Source organism: Camellia sinensis, chromosome 8, assembly GCF_055761805.1.
Source record: "Camellia sinensis isolate YWXY chromosome 8, ASM5576180v1, whole genome shotgun sequence".
Taxonomy (NCBI): domain Eukaryota; kingdom Viridiplantae; phylum Streptophyta; class Magnoliopsida; order Ericales; family Theaceae; genus Camellia; species Camellia sinensis.
Genome location: NC_138968.1, coordinates 72459848 through 72482601, shown reverse-complemented (window position 1 = coordinate 72482601; position 22754 = coordinate 72459848). Strand labels below are relative to the sequence as shown.

The 22754-nt window shown below is 36.7% G+C and overlaps 1 long non-coding RNA gene across 1 annotated transcript; it reads left to right on the top strand.

Moving 5' to 3' along the window:
- Positions 1 to 1631: 1631 nt before the first annotated feature.
- LOC145796979 (uncharacterized) lies at positions 1632 to 11750 on the top strand. The gene is made up of 3 exons (XR_014337837.1): positions 1632 to 1760; positions 5547 to 5708; positions 11595 to 11750. It is a non-coding gene; the product is annotated as an uncharacterized LOC145796979 (long non-coding RNA).
- The last annotated feature ends 11004 nt before the right edge of the window (positions 11751 to 22754 follow it).

Sequence of the window (22754 nt, the reverse complement as noted above, 5' to 3'; positions counted from 1 at the left end):
ATTTCGCAGCTAATTTTTTTTTTTAATGACAAAAGCACCCTTAATAATGACAACCACTAAGAAAAGAGAGAAAATTGTCATCAGGTTCCGTTGGGTTGTAGGTTAGTATTTTAATTTTTTGACTTTTTAATTATTTTAACTTAGGTTAAAAAGTTTCGTTCGGAATAAATCTTTTAACTTTTTTAAGAGAAAAAATGAAATAATTATGTTTTAGATGTGACGTTTTATCTTATTAACTTTTCAATTTATTTTATCATTTTATAACTATTTTAACCCAAAATTGGAATGCCAAATGAAGGCATTGTAGATTCCTGGCTTCATCTAGAATATGCAGAGCATTATTACGTAATAAAAAACAATAATAACATAGTAATTAGATTTATATATTGTTTTTATATTTCACTATATTGTTATTGTATTAATTTAATAGGTCTAACTTCTTTTTGTTGGCAAATTACATTAACAGTCCCTATAGTTTGAGACTCGTGTCACTTTAATTTTTGACTTTTCAATTATGATACATTTGACCCTGAATTTTGAATATTGTTCCAAATAATGACTATTAAAGATATCATTGCTCAATTTCCAGGACAAAATCGTTAATTTGATAAAATATAAACTAATTTGACAAAAATAAATGTTAAAAAAATATTTTTGAATTTTTAAAATTTTTTCGACCCACCACAAACAAAATTATGAAAAATTGATAAATCCTGTAGACATTTATTTATTTACTAAATTAACTTTTATTATGTATTTGGATAATAATTATGTAATGAGTGATAGTTAGGCTTTTAATGTGTGATCGATATATTTAATATATGAAATATTTTTAGTCTTGAATTTTTTGATTTAATGGATTAGTTTAATAATAATATCAAAGTTGTCGTCATATTTGATTTTTGAAAAAAAGAATGTTATTGTGATATTGTAAACAGATATGGTTGGGATATGAATTGAATGAAATTATGTGTTAAGTCTATGATTAAGAATGTTAAGCAAGTAATTAAATGAAATTATGTGTTAAGTCTATGATTTGCATAGCTTATTGAAATACAATAATGTCTTATTGATTAATTGAGATACAAATATTTGAAAAATAATTTTCTAATAAATTCTCCTTAAAACTACTAGTATAATTTTTCAAAAAAAATATATTGTTTTGTGTCACATATTTTGAATTTTCATAAAATGTACCTGTAATTAATGGTTGTGTAAAAAAAGAAGAGAATACGACTTAAAACTAAAGCCTAGTTTAGGAAGACAAAATAAGTGCACTTTTTGACTTTTTATGAAATATGGGTTGGGTTTGGGTTGAGTTTGAAGTGATGTGTTAGAGAGGTGATGTGACTTAAATAAGATGATATGACTTAAATAGGATAGTGACTTTTTGACTTTTTATCTTTTTTTTAATCATGCCAAACTTGGCCTCAGAATAAATTTAGCAAATTAAGCCCTTACCACTTGAGTGAGTAATAAATATTTTATGTATATTTTTTTAATCATTATTTTTATATTATTATTATTATTTTTTAAAATCGCACCTGCATTAAATGTACAACCCGTTAATATATATATATATATATAGAATTCAAATACAACCTAACGGACCTTCATTCTGTCTAGTATAATTATTCTATATATACATGGGCATCTTGAACACAACTTGCAAGTTGAGTGATCAGGTTCATTAACAGCTTGCATACTGCATAAGCTCATAGCCCAGTCTTCTCTCTCTGGTGATCCGCCGGAATCCATGGGTACTGTTAATGTAAATTGTAAATGTAAATTGTACTCCACCTACCACCTCCACTTCACCTAACACACTCAACTCTACCTACCACCTCCACTTCACCCCCTACCAGCACCACCACAATCTGCTACCTTCTCTTCTATATATAGGAGTTGTAATCAATAGATACACAATCAAATCTTGTATATCAATCAAGATATCAATCAATAATACATATATTGCTACATGGTATCAGAGCAAGGTTGACAACCTAGTAATTCCGCTTCACCGGCGGGTGGCAGCCTCACTTTGGCCACCCGCCGGACCTCAACCTAGTCCGCTAAAATTGTCTACACATACCTTCACTCTTCACATACCTTCACAACAATGGCCGGCCCATGCAGACATGGGCCTTTCCCGCTGAAGATGTCCAAGTTCCCTCTCTCGAAGTAGTCGTGGTTCGGACCCATTAACCCGCCCCAGGCTTCCAGGTTCGAGATCCGGATCCCCCACCCGTCTTCGTCGTACAGGGTCAGGCTGATGTTGGAGTCTGTTCCTCCCTTGATGATCGACCCGGTTCTAATGTACGCAGTGTACACACAATCATCCTCGGATCAGGCGATGGTGGTGAGGGAGAGAGCGATGACGAGCTGGAACCTCTCTCTTCTCATTCCCTTCCCCAGGAATTCTCATTCCCAGCCGCTGACTGTCCTCCCACAGCACACCCAGCCGCTGACTGTCCTCCCACAGCACACATCACATCGAGAGAGAAACTCCGAAACACCAAACCGAGAGCGAGAGAGGGAGAGTAAGATCACAAGTTGCTTCATCTTCATCTTAACGTCTTCTCAAAGCTTCACAACAATGGCAACCACTTCATCTCTCCCCAACATCTTCACACTCTTCTTCCTCATCATCACCTCTCTCCTCATCATCCTCTCATCGTCACACGCCGTCGCAGCGAGCGGGGATCTGATGGGGTGGGCAGCTCCAACCGCGAGATCCGGATGCCGAGGAACCATCGCCGAGTGCCTCTCCACCGATGAGGAGTTCGATCTCGATTCCGACCATTTTCTGCATCAAAGCCATCAACAATTCTTCCCCTGGGTCCCCCCAATGCTTCTTCCCATGTATCTATAGTGTGTATAGTATTGAGAGCAATCAGACCCATCTCTCTCTCTCTCTCTTAAATAAATCATTCTCTGCACCTTTTGACCCACTCCAGCACCTCCTCTTTTCTTTTAGTAGACCACACCATCGATCAAAAAATTCTTTTGCATCTAAAAAGACTCATTCCTCTTCTTTTTTTTTTGTTTTTGATATGCCAACTGACTGGCAACCACCAAACCCAGACCCTCAAAGCACTCATAGTGTTCTTATCTCCTTCCACTTTATTTATTTATTTATTTATTTATTTATTTTTAAAAAAAAACACCTTTTGCCCACACCATATTCACCAACCTTTCTTTCTTATAATATGTTTTAATCTAGTTCCAATGCGACTTATTATTCTTATTATTACTATTATTATTATTATTATTAGGACCACATTCAGAACCCCTAAAAAAAAAAAAAAAAAAAAAAAAAAAAAAAAAAAAAAAGAAGAAAAAGCAGAAGAAGAAGAACTGCATACCAATCTCATTTTATTCATCTTAGGGATCAACCCCGATCACACTTACACACACAAAAAAAAAAAAAATAAAATAAAATAAAATAAAAAAAAAAAAAAACAAAAAAAAAATACCCACACCCACAGTGGGGTTTTCTTCTCTACTCTGCTGTAGGTCTCTTCTTCTTGCCTCCGTCTTGGACAGTCCTTGACGGTGCTGCCTCCGTGTTTTCCACGCCACCGAGCACATTCACTCCCCCATACTCCTCCACTGCAGCATATGGAGGACCTCCAAATCGGAACATCACGGTGGCCTTCCGCTTCAGCTCCTTGTTTTCTGCCCTTAGCACGCTTATCTCTGCTCGCGCATCCTTATACATGCGTTGGAGCAGAGCCAGCTGGGAGTTTAAATGCTGCACCTCATTTGTCCTACTCTGCAGCCGGTTCGACAAATTTGTGACCGCCGTCATGCTTTCCACACATGCCTTCAAAGTATACTGATTGGCCTCCACATCCGACTGCACCGCCATTTTTTGCTCCACCGACCGCATCGGAAAGTTCAACGGAGCAAACACAGAGGTGTTTGGTTGAGGTTCACTGGTCTCCGCACCAGTTCTCTCTCTTGTTGACTCGTTCAGTTCGGGAAAGAGCGTCAGCAGACCACGGGAAGAAGAGGAAGAAGAGGCCATTGTCTGGGCAACTGAGTTTTTCAGACTCTCTCTCTCAGCACAACGAAGTTTTTTTTCAGAGGTTTTTTGTCTCAGCCTCTGCCTCTGCCTCAGGTTCACTCTTGATTATATAGCCGAGGCAGCCACGCGCATCGCGCGCCTCTTCTCGCCGACAAACTGGCACGCCTTTTCATGGCACGCCTTTTGATGCATTCGGGCACGCCTTTTGATGGCACGCCTTTTGAGGGTGCGGGCACACCTTTTGAGGGCTCGATATCTACATCCATGTATATTTTTTGGGCAGCCTATATACACACTCATACAATGTCTTCTACACCGGTCAGCTTTATATACACCCTCATACAATGTCTTCTACACCGGTCAGCTTTATCAATCCCTTTGTTTCAACCTCAAATAGGTTTCTATCTTCACACCTATTTGAGTTTGAGGGGGGGTTATACACAGTATCATGTTCAAGCCACCTCATGGCGCACTCCCTAAGTCGCCCCCTTGGTGCACCACCACAACTTGCTACAACGGTCCGACATGACCCCATAAACTGTATTCTACATCGGTCTGACACGACCACACAGTGTCTGCTACATCGGTCCGACATGACCCCGTAAACTGTCTTCTACATCGGTCCGACATGACCCCGTAAACTGTTTTCTACATCGGTCTGACATGACCCCATAAACTGTCTTCTACAACGGTCCGACATGACCCCATAAACTGTCTTCAACAACGGTCTGACACGACCACACACTGTCCTGCTACATCGGTCCGACATGACCTCGTAAACTGTCCTGCTACATCGGTCCGACATGACCCCATAAACTGTCTTCTACATCGGTCCGACATGACCCGGTAAACTGTCTTCTACAACGGTCCGACATGACCCCGTAAACTGTCCTGCTACATCGGTCCGACATGACCCCGTAAACTGTCTTCTACATCGGTCCGACATGACCCCGTAAACTGTCCTGCTACATCGGTCTGACACGACCACACAGTGTCTGCTACAACGGTCCGACATGACCCCGTAAACTGTTCTGCTACAACGGTCCGACATGACCCCGTAAACTGTCTTCTACATCGGTCCGACATGACCCCATAAACTGTCTTCTACATCGGTCTGACACGACCACACAGTGTCTGCTACAACGGTCCGACATGACCCCGTAAACTGTCTGCTACAACGGTCCGACACGACCATACCGTGTCTCCTATCCTGTTTTATTTATCAGTTTATTTTTCTGTTTTGTCTCTCTCTCCAAACTCAAGTTGGCTAGTACCTATCCTCCTTGAGTTTGAGGGGGGCTGTTAATGTAAATTGTAAATGTAAATTGTACTCCACCTACCACCTCCACTTCACCTAACACACTCAACTCTACCTACCACCTCCACTTCACCCCCTACCAGCACCACCACAATCTGCTACCTTCTCTTCTATATATAGGAGTTGTAATCAATAGATACACAATCAAATCTTGTATATCAATCAAGATATCAATCAATAATACATATATTGCTACAGGTACAATGGTCATCTCTACCGAAATTCGGTACTCGAGCTTGCCTGAAAGTTATGTCCGGCCGGAGTCGGATAGGCCGAAACTGTCCGAAGTGGAAGACTGCCAAAACGTTCCGATAATTGACTTGGGTTGTGAAGATAGAAGCTTAATAGTCCACCAAACAGGCCAGGTTTGTCGATTCTATGGATTTTTCCGGGTTTTTATTCATCCCCTTTTCTTTTAAGTTATTCAACTCATACAAAAAATTGTTGCGGATCGGGGGCACGCCAGGGAACTCAAACAAGCAATAACACACAAGATTTAACGTGGTTCGGCAAGTCGCCTACGTCCACGGGCAGCGGATTCACTATATTGAACAAAATGGTAAGAATTACAACACTCTCTGTAATTCTCTCTCTCTCTTTGCTCTCAGCTGTACATCTCAACTCTCCTTAGCTTCTCTATATATAGAGATTACAAATGCAAGAGAATGAGCTGGCTGTCAGCCCATTTTTGTGCTTTCGGTGGCTGGCTTCTCATGGCCTCATGGCCAACTCACATGGCCTCATGGCTTCCCCACCATGGCCTCATGGCCAACTCACATGGCCAGAATCTGTAGCCAATATTCAACAAATCTCCACCTTGGCGAGGATTCTCTTATCCAACATAGTGATCGATCAATACTGCCATGCACCCGAAGGTGCTCAGTTCCGAGAGATGTTGACCAAGTCCAAACAATGTTGGAACTTGATCCCAGAAACTACCTTTGTGAGCATATCGGCCGGATTATCTGCAGTACCAATCTTTTGAAGCAGAATATCCCCTTCATTCACAATTTCTCGGATGAAATGGAAACGGACATCAATGTGCTTGGTGCGGGCATGATGAACCTGGTTCTTTGCCAAACAAATGGCACTCTGACTGTCACAAAACACCTCAACGTGCTTCTGAACAATTCCCAAGTCTTCAATCAACCCATGTAGCCAAATAGCTTCCTTAAAGGCTTCCGTCACTGCCATGTACTCTGCCTCTGTAGTAGACAAAGCCACCATTGACTGAAGTGTTGACCTCCAACTTACCGGCCCTTTAGCAAGCGTAAATAAATACCCTGTTGTTAACCGGCGTTTGTCTAAGTCACCAGCATAATCTGAGTCCACATATCCTTCCAAATTCTGCCCGAGTCGGTTATCTCTCTCGAACTTCAATCCCAGATTGACCGTGCCATGTATGTACCTTAGGATCCATTTCACTGCCTGCCAGTGATTTTTTCCTGGATCATGCATATACCTGCTTACTATACTCACAGCATGCGAGATGTCAGGCCGTGTACAAACCATGGCATACATTAATGCACTAACTGCATTTGCATATGGAACCTGTGCCATATGCTTCCTTTCTTCTTCTGTGCGTAGAGACAACGAATCACTAAACTTGAAATGAGGGGCCAATGGTGTACTTACAGCTTTGGTTTTCCCATTGATGCCAAATCTGTCTAACACTTTTTTCAGATACTGGGTTTGTGTCAGACAAACCGTGCCCTTCTTCCTGTCTCTCTTGATCTCCATGCCAAGAACTTTCTTTGCTTCTCCCAAATCCTTCATTTCAAACTCCCTTGCTAACTGTGCCTTGAGTTTGTCAATCTCCACTTGCTCGTAGATGCAATCAGCATATCATCTACATATAAGAGCAAATAGATGAAGGAACCGTCGGGAAGCTTACGGAAATATACACAATGATCAAATTGACTTCTTGTGTATTCTGTCTCCATCATGAACCGATTAAATCGCTTGTACCACTGTCTCGAGGATTGCTTCAATCCGTAAACGATTTGTTCAGCTTACAGGCCCAATTCTCTTTTCCAGCAATTTTGAAACCATCTGGCTGGGACATGTATATCTCCTCTTCAAGATCTCCATGTAAGAAGGCAATTTTAACGTCGAGTTGGGCGAGCTCGAGATCAAACTGTGCAACCAAAGCTAACAAGATGCGAATAGACGTGTGCTTCACAACAGGTGAGAATACCTCATTGTAGTCTATTCCTTCCTTCTGAGCATAGCCTTTAGCTACCAATCTAGCTTTGAATCTGATGTTGTCTCTGCCTGGAATGCCTTCCTTCTTGGTGTAAACCCACTTACACCCAATTGCTTTCTTGCCTTTTGGAAGTTGCACCAACTCCCAAGTCTGGTTCTTGTGAAGGGACCCGATCTCTTCATCCATAGCCTCCTTCCATTTGACACTTTCTGCATTATGCACGGCTTCTTTGAAAGTGCAAGGAACATTGTCTTCAATGATTGGAAGTGCATAGGCTACCATATCGGTCATCCAACTGGGTTGCTTAGTAACCCTTTTTCCTTTCCTGATTGCAATGGGTTCTGATTGTTGCGGAGCCTCTAGATCTTCATTTTCATCTGAACTCTCTTCAGAGCTATCCTCTGAGACTTCTTCAGGATGGTTGATTGGCTGACTAGTCTTTGCTGGAGTCTCAAACTCCACCTGCACTGACTTCTTCAATGCTTCCTCATTCTGTTGAGGATCTGGTTGCTTCAGCATTGCAGACTCATCAAAGGTAACGTCTCTTCTGATGAGAACTTTCTTTGATTCAGGGCACCACAGTCTGTATCCCTTGACACCGTCACCGAAGCCCAAGAAGATGGCTTTCTTGGCTCTTGGATCCAACTTAGATTCTGTAACATGAAAATATGTTGGACATCCAAAGATACGTAACTGATCATAATCAGTAACTGGGACTCCTGACCATACCTCCATGGGAGTCTTCCCATCTAATGCTGCAGTAGGTAGTCTGTTGACAAGATGACGAGCATAGTTCAGTGCCTCGCCCCAAAATGCCTTGCTCAATCCAGACTGTGACAGCATACACCGGACTTTCTCCACCAAAGTGCGGTTCATGCGTTCTGCAACTCCATTCTGCTGCGGTGTTCCAGGAACTGTGAAATGTCTCACTATCCCTGCATTCTGGCAAACCTCAAAGAAGGGATCTGATGTATATTCTCCACCATTGTCAGATCTGAGCTTCTTGATCCGTCTGCCTGTCTGGGTCTCAATCATCTTCTTCCACGTAAGAAAGATGTCTAAGACTTCATCTTTGTGTTTCATTGTATAAATCCAAACTCTTCTAGAGAAATCATCAATGAACGACACAAAGTAGTATTTACCTCCCAACGAAGCATTCTTGGAAGGACCCCATACGTCGGTGTGGACGTAGGCTAGAATCCCTTTGGTACGGTGAATTGCAGTACCAAACTTGATTCTTGTTTGCTTGCCCAATACACAATGCTCGCAGAACTTAAGCTTTCCCGTCTTTGCGCCTTTCAACAGGCCTTGCTTTACCAACCCTTGTAAAGCCTTCTCACCGACATGCCCTAGGCGCATGTGCCAAAGTTTGGAAGTGTCTGATGCATCATCTTCTGAGCTGGAACTGGTGGAGACAGCCACTCTCCCTGTGACTGTAGAGCCATCTAGGAAATATAAATTTCCCTATCGAGTACCCTTCATTGCAACCAATGCTCCTCGAACAACTTTAAGGACTCCACCTTCCATGGTTACTCTGTAACCTTTGGAGTCTAAAACTCCCACTGAGATGAGATTATTGGTTAGATCTGGTACATACCGTACATCTTCAAGAATTCTGATTGTTCCATCATGGATCTTCAGTTTAATTGTTCCAATCCCCTTTGTCTGGCAAGCTTGGTCGTTGCCCATCAACACAACTCCTCCATCGAACTCTCGTAAGCTCGAGAACCACTGCTTGTTAGGACACATATGGAATGAACATCCGGAATCTATTATCCATTCATCAGACTGGCCATATGATGAAACTGTGAAGGCTCCTCCTTCATCATTATCTCCATCTCGTGCAATATTCACCTTCTCTTTTGTCTTGTCTTTATCTGGACAATCTTTTGCCCAATGCCCCTTCTGGCGACAAGCTGCACACTCGTCTTTTGCAAGACGTCTTTTGTCTGAAGGTTTCCCCCTGGATTTTGAGCGAGACTTTCCTCGCCCTGTATTTCTTCTGTTATTTGTTCTGCCTCTGACTGTTAATGCCTCGGATGTTGAGTCCCTGTTTGCAGACTTATCTTTCCTTCTGAACTCATTGTTCACCAAGGCGTTTGCAACATCAATATACTTGATCTTCTCTTTACCGTACAGTAAAGTAGTAGTGAGATGATCATACGAGTCAGGCAAGGAATTTAACAATAACAGTGCTTTGTCTTCATCACCAACTTGATCATCCAAATTCTTCAAATCCGTAATAATTTTGTTGAAGTTATTTAGGTGTTCGTTCATCGAAATACCTTTAATGTAGTCGAAACGAAACAACCTCTTCCTCAAGTAGAGCCGGTTCTCAATGCTTTTTGTCATGAACTTATCTTCCAGTGCCTTCCAAAGCTTCTTCGCAATATCATATTCTGTAAAGGCATACTTCTCCTCTTTTGCAAGGCAAAGTCGGATGGAACTGCAGGCTAGGAGATTCACCCTCTCCCATTCTATCTCGTCCAGGTCATCTGGTTTGTCTCCCAGAGTGAAGTGCAGGTTCATTTGGACAAGCATATCCTTAACTTCGTATCTCCACATGCCGAAGTTGCTGCTTCCATCGAACTTCTCTACCTCGAACTTGGCATGGGACACCGGGGTCCAATGCCTAGAAGTGCTTGTACTGGCTGAATTACTTACGGACTCGGTTGATCTAGATTCTGCCATTTTTTAGAAACTTCAATTCAAAAAACTGACCGTACAGATGTGTCCGGAATACTCCAAATAGTTGGGAAGCACTATTGGATCGTCAAAAACGGACTCCGAATGGCTCCGATCTGGCAAAAACACTTTGGACGGGTCAGATCTGCAGAATCTGGTGCGCTGAGATGCACTGGATAATTTCTCCGGTCAACGGCTGGTCAATGGCTCAGTCAACGGCGCAGGCGGTGCGGTCAACGGCGGCTTGACGGCTGGTCAACGTGGCTTGGTCAGCGGCTCAGGCTGACTGGGCTGACACGTGGCTGACAGTCGGACACGGGGCGCTGACGTGGCGAGATGACGTGGCGCTGACGCGGTGCTGGCGTGGCGCTGACGTGGTGCCACGTGGCTCGTCTTCTTCCTGGAGACGCGCGTGTGGCGCGTGGGTGCGATTGGGATCACGCGCCGAGTGCCTGCACGGCGCGTGTGGGCGCGTGCCACGACTGGGACTCACGCGCCAACTTCCAGGGGCGCGTGAGGGCGCGTCGAAGCTCCTCTGGGCTCTGTTTTTGCTGTTCTGGACTCCTCTCGGGGAGTTTTTCCTCCTGGTATGGTCAAAAGTGGATTTTGAGCACTTCGAAATCTGGACACTTTCGGGAAAAATTTGATTTTTCGCAACCTGAGCTCTGATACCAATTGTTGCGGATCGGGGGCACACCAGGGAACTCAAACAAGCAATAACACACAAGATTTAACGTGGTTCGGCAAGTCGCCTACGTCCACGGGCAGCAGATTCACTATATTGAACAAAATGGTAAGAATTACAACACTCTCTGTAATTCTCTCTCTCTCTTTGCTCTCAGCTGTACATCTCAACTCTCCTTAACTTCTCTATATATAGAGATTACAAATGCAAGAGAATGAGCTGGCTGCCAGCCATTTTTGTGCTTTCGGTGGCTGGCTTCTCATGGCCTCATGGCCAACTCACATGGCCTCATGGCTTCCCCACCATGGCCTCATGGCCAACTCACATGGCCAGAATCTGTAGCCAATATTCAACAAAAATCAATTACAAAATCAGATATAATCATTTTATACAGACGTGTGACCCATAAAAGAGTAAAATTTTATGTAGGTTATGTCCGATTTTATAATTGATTTATATGTTATTAGACATTTTCTTTTCTTCTTCTTCTTCTTCTTTTTTTTTTTTTTGGCATAAAATATATGTTAGTGAATTAATAATTTAATTATTGCACAAGTCGGTATCTCTTCATATACTCAAATTGAGAGTTTACTGAATCGAGTGAACGGGATGAGATTCAAACCCTCATCAACAATGACATTTCTTAAACCTAAACTCTAAATTGTTGTAGGTGATAAATCATGGAGTATCAATGGAAGCAGTGGAGAAAATGCAACAAGTGGCGAATGAGTTTTTCAATTTATCGGTGGAGGAGAAGATGAAGCTCTACTCGGACGACCCGTCGAAGACGATGAGACTTTCAACAAGTTTTAATTTGAAGAAGGAAATGGTTCACAATTGGAGAGACTATCTCAGACTCCATTGTAATTCTCTTGACCAGTATGTGCCTGAGTGGCCTTCCAATCCCCCTTCCTTCAAGTAACACCTCTCTCTCTCTCTCTCTCTCTCTCTCTCTCTCTCTCTCTCATATTTACAATTAATTAATTTAATTTTTATTTTTTCATAGATAGCTAAACAGATAGCTGACATAAACAAATAAGTAAAAGGAGAAATTACAATTAGGTAGAAAGTCCAAAAAAAAAAATTTACAAATTAATGGTAAAACTTAGCAATTTTAATAATTAACATTACAACATATAAGAGTTTTAGAGATCAAATTTTTTGATTCCTAAAAGTAAAAATTTTGTTGTAAAAGACATTTAGGAACTAATTTTTATTGTCGTGAGGATAATCGCCAAAAGGTCGGTTCAAAAAATAAAAATAAGATTTTTAGTGACAAAATTTAAAAAAGTCACTAATAAATATATTTTTAAGAACAAAACAATATGATTTAAAAAACAAAATTTAAGACAAAAAATTTAGTCCTAAAAAATAATTATTCATCACTCGTACAAAAATTGTACTTGGACATAGAAGGAGACAAAACAGCGTGAAAAGTGCCAATTCTTATAAAATTAAACCATTTAAAAAAGTATTGTCTACAAAACCATTTACTCTTCACTAATCTATTCATTTATTTAGAAATTAAGAAAAAAAAAAGTTAGTCAAATTGAGCTATATTCAAATATTGTACGAAATTTATTCTAATGTACCAAAATATTTTATGTAACTATGCGAGAAAATATGTTATTTTAATAAAATAAAATAAAATATCATATTTAATTTATAATTATTTTATTTTATTTTTTATAAAAATTAAAAAAGTCAAAAAGTCTATTTTGAATAAGATTTTTTAATCTTAAATTAAAATAATTAAAAAGTCAAAAAGTCAATTCACATCTCAAACGAACCCTTGGTAGATGTTTGGGAAAAACTAAAAAACTATACTTTTATATATATATATATATATATATACACTTATTTAGATGACATCAATCAACATCTCCTCTTTATTTTTCTAACAACATTCTCTACTTTTTTACCTTTTTACTTGTTTGTAAAAAATTAAAATACACTTATTTAGAATATTTTAAACCACACCTATGGTAGTTTGCAATGTTGCCTAGCTTTACTACTTCTAGAAAATGCAATAACATTTTTTAGAAAAATAAAATTTTATAAGCGAGACACCGACCCAGGTAAAATATCTTTTATTGAAAAAAATTTATCTGATGATCTTTGACAAATTTACATGGTATTTCAATTTAATAATTATTAATTATAATATTAGGAATTGATACTTTTTATTAAGATTTGAAAAAATAATTTGACACATTAAATGACAAATGATATATGAATAATTTGGCACATTAAATGACAAATGAAAATTAACTTTTTTTTAATGATTTTTTAATTTTTTACAAAATGAATTTTAAAAAAGTAAAAGGAATAATTAATTTCTTTATAAGGATTTTTAACTAAAATAGTGACTTCTCAAAATAAGCCTTAATCAACAATATTTTTCTTGTTTATTCTGATATTATTATTATTATTTTAGGTATTGGAGAATGGAGAAGCCTTTGTTTAGAAAGAAACTATCACCTTCAGATGTTAGAACCTGCTTGGAGATACCTCGGAGGATTGCACTTGATTTACCCATGTACGAGGTGTAGGAGAGGGTTTAAGAAAAGAGTTAGAAAATTCGAAAATCCTCGAAGATCTTTGAAGAACAACTTCGAATTCTCTAGAATGTATGTGAGAGGCTTAGATTTTTCAATGGTCTCAACTCAAGAACACAAAAGTAAAGGAGATGATGGAGATAAGAGATTGGGTGAAGAAGAAGGCAAAATGGCTAGAGAATAGAATAATGGCAAGGCTCTCCCATGGATCTCCCACTTTCACTCTCAAGGTTGATAATGGAGATGGGAAATTAGTTCTTTCCCAAGAGTCATTTCTCCAAAAATTCATCCCTTGTAAAGCTATGGGTGGGTGCTATTTATATTCATCTCCAAAAATATATTTTTAACATCATTAAAAACTGTTAATTGACTTAATGATTTATTAATAAAATAAATGATTTGTTATAAAATTAGAAACTTCAAAAGGTAGAATGTAATTTTCAAAATCATAGTGAGTGATTCGTATTTTAATCAAATTTTATAAGTGTATTTTTAATTTACCCATATTATTATTATATAGATTCATACATTGCGATATATAAAAAAAAAATTACAATTGTAAAAAAAATTATAAATCATACCAAAATTATTTTTAAAATATTCAATCAAATAAATTTTCAAACTGTTTTAAAAAAAATTATCTTCCAAAATTGGTTTCTTCCACAATAGTCATATTTAATTGTTTTTTTTTTTCCTCACCTTTCGAATAATGAGAGGTAAAAGACGTTTTGAAATTGAGCAATTTCAACATTTATCAATTTTACCGGCTAATTAGACGCCGGCGGCTGACGTGGTATGCGTATGTGCGCAAACACGTCATGATTAATGGTATCTAAAAAATTACTAAAATTCTGTATTATTAAAAATACATGCATCCAAGTATTATTAAATGACCAAGTATCATTATTTTGTTTGACAATCAATCAAATTTGTTCTCTTACGTTTTTAATAATAAGTATCATAGAATTATTCAAGAAAGTTTTTATGTTTCTAGATATGGCCAAAAAAAAAAAAAGAAAAGAAAATTACACCAATAGTCCCTACATTTACTTCTTGTGTCATTTTGATCCCTACATTTTCAATTAGCTCAATTTAGATCAATTGATAACGGTGTTTGTGTTTTTGATAAAAAATTATCATTAAATTGATTGAAATTAATTCATTGAGTTGAACAAATTTATAATTTTACCTTAAAAGATATGACATATGGCACTCATGTAAATATTTTTCATTAAAAAATATTAACAATTGTAAGCAATTAGATTAAATTGAGACAAAATTATAAATATATAGTCAAAATTGAGCTAATTAAAATTATAGAAGCAAAAATAACACAAAGACCAAAATACACGACTATCAACGTAATTTGTTCAAAAATTTATTATTCATAAGGTATTACAGTATATTATTTTAAACATATGACCAAATAGGTCGTCCTTAGCCTCCATATTTATGTAAAAATTAAACAATAAGGTGTAGAAAAGCACTTGTGTGTTATTTAATCAATAACATTCAGGTCATAAATTCATTTCTTAATAAGTTTTAATATTTTTAGATTAAAAGGATACAATTTGTTCAAAAGGACAATTATCAGTTAAAATCAACCTATCTGTCTATTTATTAAAATCACTCAATATCTTGAAATTACCTAATTTGTCTATTTATTGAAATTCACCAAGCTTATATTCCTATCTGTTGAAATTCACCAAACTATTTATTTGTTAAAATATGACATATGTCACTCATTCAACACCCTATTTATTGAACAGTACGCATTTCTCTATCTCATTACCACCACCTGCTGCCGCTAGTCACCGTAGCTGCCAACAACTTTCCCAGCATCGACGAAAATTTTCAGCGATTTTTTCAGTACTATTCCGGCTTGTTCTTATCACCAAATAAGATTTTACTTAAAATCTAATGCCTTGTACTATTTTTAAATTGAATTTTTCACTAATTTTCTCATAGGATTGTTGGTGGTGTTTGTAGTAGTAGTAGTTCCATCCCATCCTATGTGTGTAATCTCCATCTCCATTTCCATTTATTCCTTGTAAACTTGATCTGAAAATTCTTTATTTGTATACGCAGTTCAAAGTTTGGGGGTTTCACTCAAGTGAGACATTTTTTGTGAGACATGTCTTGTTTATTAGGAAATGGTTTATGTATATCATTTTCACTGTTGATAATGGGTTTTCACTGTTAAATGAAAACAAATCTTTTGGCAATTAAATATTTGGTAATCATAAAAAATAAGACTTTAGGCGACTAATGATTTAGTAGCCAAAAAATAAAAAATAAAAAATAAATAAATAAAACACTTTTGGTGACTAAATATTTAGTAGCCAAAACAAAAATATCATACCTTAGGCCACTAAAAATTTAGTAGCTAAACAATTTATGTTTTTGACGACACAAAATGTTAGTTGTTGAAAACGTCATGTTAAATTTAATTGAAAGCTTTTGGCGACTAAAAAATTAGTCGACAATTGTGAATTTTCAGTGACTAAATCTTTTTTAGTCACCAATTACCTTTCCCGACAATCATTCAACAACAAAGCTTATGACCAAAAAATATAGTTTGCAAAAGGTTTGGACGACTAAAATGTGACTTTTGGCGACTAAAAATTTAGTTGCCAAAAGTGACATTTGTTGTAGTGAGTAAATGTTAAGATAGATGTTTGTTGAATTATTATCCATGTTTGCAGATAGATTGGATTATTATCCATGTTTATAGAAGATAGATTGGATTGCTATCCAACAAAAAAAAAATAATTTATGTTGATAGGTTTTTATTATGTTAAAAATTTGTAAAAATATAAATTATCAAACCGATTCACATCTATCAGTCAATTTGGCAGACGATTACGAATTAATTTTTTCTAATTTAACTAGTTTTGGACGAATAACGTATTAAAAGTTTGGAAGGCCCAACCAATCCGCCAATACACTTACTAGTTGATAATTTTCAAAATTATCGGGTGCCTCATGAAAATCAGGTGACTACGTCATAAACCAACCATTAATTGCCAGAGTCTTTCTACTGTTCTTTCAATCACCAATCTCGTTCTAGTTCGGTCCAGAGGCCCTGAATAACTTCTCTAGCAATAGAGTAGTGGAGGTTATTGGCCAGTTTTGAAGCAATGCTTCAAAAATATGTAAATATATATATATATATATATAATATAATAAAGGTAAGGGTAAATTATAACTTAACCCCTTGTGGTTTACCCAAAAAATACGAAGCCCCCCTATAGTTTCATTTGTAACACTTAAACCCCTATACTTCATACCAAAGTACAATTTTGGACGGATGTAACAGAAATTGTAAAAAGTCTAAATTACCCTTATTTATTTCTCGAATTTTCTTCTTAATGCCATTATAAACCACCAATCAACAAATTGTACAGCCCGTTTGGTCTTGATAGTGGTGAACCCAAGCATTGATAAGTTAACATGTGTACTTGAGGAGGAGGATAAATGATAAATCCAAGCTTTGACTTCTTCTTCTTCTCTCTCTCTCTCTCTCTCTCTCTCTCTATATATATATATATATATATATATATATATATATATATCTTCTCTCTCACCGCGACCACCATCATCACCACCATTGCCCAGCTTTGTCAAAACCAAGAACCACCATTTACAAAGTGCTATAGATGAAGCAAGAGAAGAGAGTGGATGATGAAAAAGAAAGAAATAGATTTGGAGATATTTTTTTGAAATGTGTGAAATTTTTGGACAACTTTCGGTATGTCGAAACCACCCATTTCAGGAAGAAGTGAAAAAACGAGGTAGCGTAGAATGAATTATAAAGCACGGTGAGGAGATTGGTGAAAGAACGAGATAAAATCGTTAAGAATTGAGAAAGTTATGGAGTCCGAAAGATGGGCCAAAGAAATATAAAAAATGGGAAGAAAAAGTGGGTTTGATTGGTATGAATCCCATCAATGCTATTTCAAAAATCTAAATGTTTACACATATTAATTGTTTGATTTCATGGGTTGGGTTTGTTACTAATTTGAATTATAAGAAGAAAAGTGGGTTTGGATTATTTTTAGAGAGAGAAGTTGTGGTGGTGATTTTGAGTGGTGGTTTTGCATGGAATAAGAAGTTGGTTGTGGATAATTTTTAGAGAGAGAAGCTGTGGTGGTGATTTTGAGTGGTGGTTTTGCATGGAATAAGAAGTTGGTTGTAGTTTTGCATGGAATATGATGGTTGTGATGTTGGTTGGTTGTGATTTTGCATGGAAGGTGATGGTGGTGAGATGAGAGGGGAAACAAAAGGTGATGGTGGTGGTTTTGCATGGAAGATTATGGTGTTGTATATTTATATAATAAGAGAGAGAGAGAGAGAGAGAGAGAGAACTTGAGGTAAATGAAACAAACCAAGGGATATTAATGCTTGAGGTAAATGAAACCAATGCTCAAAGGATGTTAATGCTTGAGGTAAATGAAACCCATGCTCAAACACTGAATTTCGTTTGGGGATAAAGATGTTAATGTTTTGCCAAGAGTGTAATCCATGCTTTATTGCAGTACACCATTTTGTATATATATATATATATATATGGCAATAAGGGTATCTTGGTCATTTGCCATATGTTTTTGGGTGGGAAAAACTGTTCCACTCTCCATTCATGGTCGTGTAGCACACGTTCTGTTTAAACAAACAGTTCCGTCGAAAATTGCACTTTAGTATGAAATATAGAGAGTTTTTTTTTTTTTTTTTGATCGGCAAAGAAAACTTTATTGATGAAGCACGTACAAGGTACAATGGGAAACATCAATAAAGAGGAGCTAAGAGCTAAAAAGTTCAAACCTCCAGTTGGTGAGAGACCAACAAAAAAGAAAAAGGAAAAAACAAACAACAAAGCAAGGGGCAAAAACACTGCACTATACTGGACAAAAAACCAGTAATCATCTAGCAGACCCAGCACCCACAGAGATGCACTGCAGCACCGCAGATATAGGCTAGTGCATCAAGCAAACCAGCAACAGATAACCTTGCATCTCCATGCCACTGAACCAGTATTGAGAAACTCTACCAAAACCCACACAAGGTCAAAGGACCAGCCAGAATTCAGACCCCCCATAGCAGACCACAGCAATGCATAACAGCCCAGAGCAGAGAGAGCTAACCAGTCCAAAAACAGACCAAACCAGAACAAAACAGCAACCTGCAAGCTTGCAACAGAACTGCAGAAGTCACCACTGCTGGAGCATACAGATGGAGCAGATTTGCCTTAAGCTACATTGCCTAGCAACAGCCCAAACAAACAAACCAGACACCTTGCTTTGAATAAGAGCATAGATGCAGATGGACACTCCTCTGGCTATGAGCCTTGAAAGTACACTCCATAGCCAACTGAACCAATTTAAGACAAACTCAACATAGACTTCAGAACAGACCAACTAACCAACCACAAAACCAGAAGCAATTCAGTACTTAATTACACACAGTGACACACTTGCCTCAAGTTAAAGATAACATCTTGCACCGAATAATTAAACCCCTTTAATGATGTAGAAACCCACAACGCGATTCTAGCCTTTATCAGATCTACCAATGCCTTCCAATCCGGTTGTGCCTTATTAAATAAACATTCGTTTCTGCTTTTCCACACAGACCACATGACTGTTAGAGGTATAATCTTCCAAACTGCTTGCAACTTCTTCTTCACTTTTATGCCTGACCACGACAGGAGTAATCCCTCCACTGATCCAGGGATAACCCACTTATAATTCCACCAATTCACTAACATGGCCCACACTTTCCAAATGATAGGGCAGTGCAGAAAAACATGGTTTACGGACTCCACCCCAGATCTGCAGAACACACAGACAGCCGAGGCATTTGGGCTCAACACTCCTATTCTTTGCAAGAATTCAGAGCATTTTATCCTTCCTTTCCACGCTAACCAACTCAAGAATTGAACTTTGGGTGGGGCTATATTATTCCAAATGCACCTAGTGACTGTGCAATCCTCCCCTTGACTTGCTTCCATCCACTTCCAAATTGATGCCACAGTGAACTCTTCAGACGGATGACCTAGCCAAGCACAAGAGTCTACCACCCCTTCATTGAGCCTAGGCGCACTCTGCAGAAGATCATTAAGTTTTTGCACTTCCTCCTCTTCCCATGCTAAAAGTGGTCTTCTGAAAACCAGATTCCAGTCGGGATCTGCCACTCTTCGATGAAAAAAATCAAGGGCAAATTACATATACACCCCTCCAGGTTTGACAAAATTACAGATACCCCCCTGAGGTTTGAGAAATTACGAATTCCCCCCTGAATGCTATATTTGCATAAGAAATTAGGGGGTAATTTGTTATGAAATATAAACCTCAGGGGGTAAATTGTTATGAAAATACAAACCTCAGGGGGCGGGATGTAATTTCCGAAACCTCAGGGGGGTATCTGTAATTTAACCAAACCTGGAGGGGTGTATATGTAATTTGCCCAAAAATCAAACAGCTTTCCATCTTTGTCAACTGATAGTGTGAATAATCTGGGAAAAGACACACTCAGATTTTGGTTGTGGCACCACCTGTCAGTCCAGAAATGCAACCTTCTACCATTTCCAACAACTAGCCTGTAGTTTCGCAAAAAGAAATCACGCAGGGCAGTGTTTACAACAGCCTATAAATGAAACTATAGGGGGGTTTCGTGTTTTTTAGGCAAATCACAGGAGGTTAAATTATAATTTATCCTAAAGGTAAATTACAAACATATCTTGTGAGATTTATTTAAATCACAAATTAATTTCTGTAATTTTAAAAATTACATTATGCCTCCTAAGGTTTCTAATTTCGTAACAATTAGGTTCTTTTATTAGTAACTCATCAAGTTAATTAATAATTTTTAATAATGCTAAAATTTTATTTCAATTAATAATTCAGATAATTTTATTATTGTATAGGTGAACAGTTAGAAATTTCACTTTTTCAATTAATTCTGTTAAATAAAAATTTTTGATAGGAAGGTATTTGTAATTTTTTAAACCATAAAGGGCAATTCGTATTTTAAACAAATTTTAAGAGATTATTTATAATTTACACTAATAATAAAATAAAAATAAAAATAAAAATAGTGACCCAAGAGTTTTATCAAATTTTTTTCATATAAGTATATGATAAAAAAATTAATAAACTCCTGAAATTTCTAACATTATATCCTTCACAAATTACACTCCACATAAACTAACTATGATTAACAAAACAGCACTAGAGAAAAACAAAAAAAAATTAAGTGATTGTTTGGATACAACAATAACCGAGCACAGGCTTGTTTAAGAAGTTAAGTTAAAATAATAAATACTGATAAAATAAATTAAAATAATTAATATAATAAAATGTCACATTAACATTATAATTATTTTATTTTTTCTCTTACAATCATCAAATCAATTAAAAAAACCAAATAAAAAAACCAACTATCATTCTGAATATAACTTTTTTTAATCAAGTTAAAACAATTAAAAAAAATTAATATAACAAAATAAAAAACTAATTGAAATAGCCTATTTCTAAAGGGAAAATTATTCAATAATTTCACAATACCATACTCCAAGTCAATTATCAATTAGTTAGCCCTTTATTCCTTTCAACCAATCAAAACATAACATTTGTCTATATTCTGGAAATACTAAGAGAAACAACTGCACAAACGGAAGAGAAACAACAACAGCATTCTTTCTTTCACACCAGACCAGACCAAACATGTTTTGTTGTTCAGAGAAATCAACGAAAAAAGTTCTGGGTGTGGCGTTCATAGGTTTGAAACTCGACAAAACATTCATATTCAAGAGGATTGGCAAAGAGATAAAACTCGACACTGTCACCAACCTTGAGACAATGTTGAGTTATAAATTTCTTCCAATTCTTCACCAAGAAACCTCTACCATCTCTCCTTGATCCACGACGAAACCTCCAATTCCTTCCAGTTTGATCTCGTACTCGCATAACCATCTCGGCTTTACCATTGGATCCCTCGACCTCGTACATGGGTAAATCAAGTGCAATCCTCCGAGGTATCTCCAAGCAGGTTCTAACATCTGAAGGTGATAGTTTCTTTCTAAACAAAGGCTTCTCCATTCTCCAATACCTAAAATAATAATAATAATAATAATAATAATATCAGAATAAACAAGAAAAATATTGTTGATTAAGGCTTATTTTGAGAAGTCACTATTTTAGTTAAAAATCCTTATAAAGAAATTAATTATTCCTTTTACTTTTTTAAAATTCATTTTGTAAAAAATTAAAAAATCATTAAAAAAAAGTTAATTTTCATTTGTCATTTAATGTGCCAAATTATTCATATATCATTTGTCATTTAATGTGTCAAATTATTTTTTCAAATCTTAATAAAAAGTATCAATTCCTAATATTATAATTAATAATTATTAAATTGAAATACCATGTAAATTTGTCAAAGATCATCAGAAAAAAAATTTTCAATAAAAGATATTTTACCTGGGTGGGTGTCTCGCTTATAAAATTTTATTTTTCTAAAAAATGTTATTGCATTTTCTAGAAGTAGTAAAGCTAGGCAACATTGCAAACTACCATAGGTGTGGTTTAAAATATTCTAAAAAAGTGTATTTTAATTTTTTACAAACAAGTAAAAACGTAAAAAAGTAGAGAATGTTGTTAGAAAAATAAAGAGGAGATGTTGATTGATGTCATCTAAATAAGTGTATGTATATATATATATATATATATATAAAAAAGTATACTTTTTTAGTTTTTCCCAAACATCTACCAAGGATTCGTTTAAGATGTGAATTGACTTTTTGACTTTTTAATTATTTTAATTTAAGATTAAAAAATCTTATTAAAGATAGACTTTTTGACTTTTTTAATTTTTATAAAAAATAAAATAAAATAATTATAAATTAAATATGATATTTTATTTTATTTAATTAAAATAACATATTTTCTCGCATAAACTATTTTAATCCTAATCTTTTTCCTAAACGGGGCCTAAAAATGTTTCGTGTCACTAGGGGTGTTCGCGGTTCGGTTTGGACCCGCTCGCGTCTATGCGGTTTGGGAAAAAATCAACCCGCAACCGCCCGCAATGCGGTTTGCGGTTTGTGCGGATAGGGTTCGCGGTTGTGCGGGCGGTTGCGGGCGGTTTGCGGATTGAACTTTTTTTTCAAAAAATTATTTTTAAACCTTTTTTTCCCCCTATTTTGTCAATCTTTATTTTAAACCTTTTTTCTCATATTTTCTAAAATGCTCCAACATTAATAATTAATAAACTAA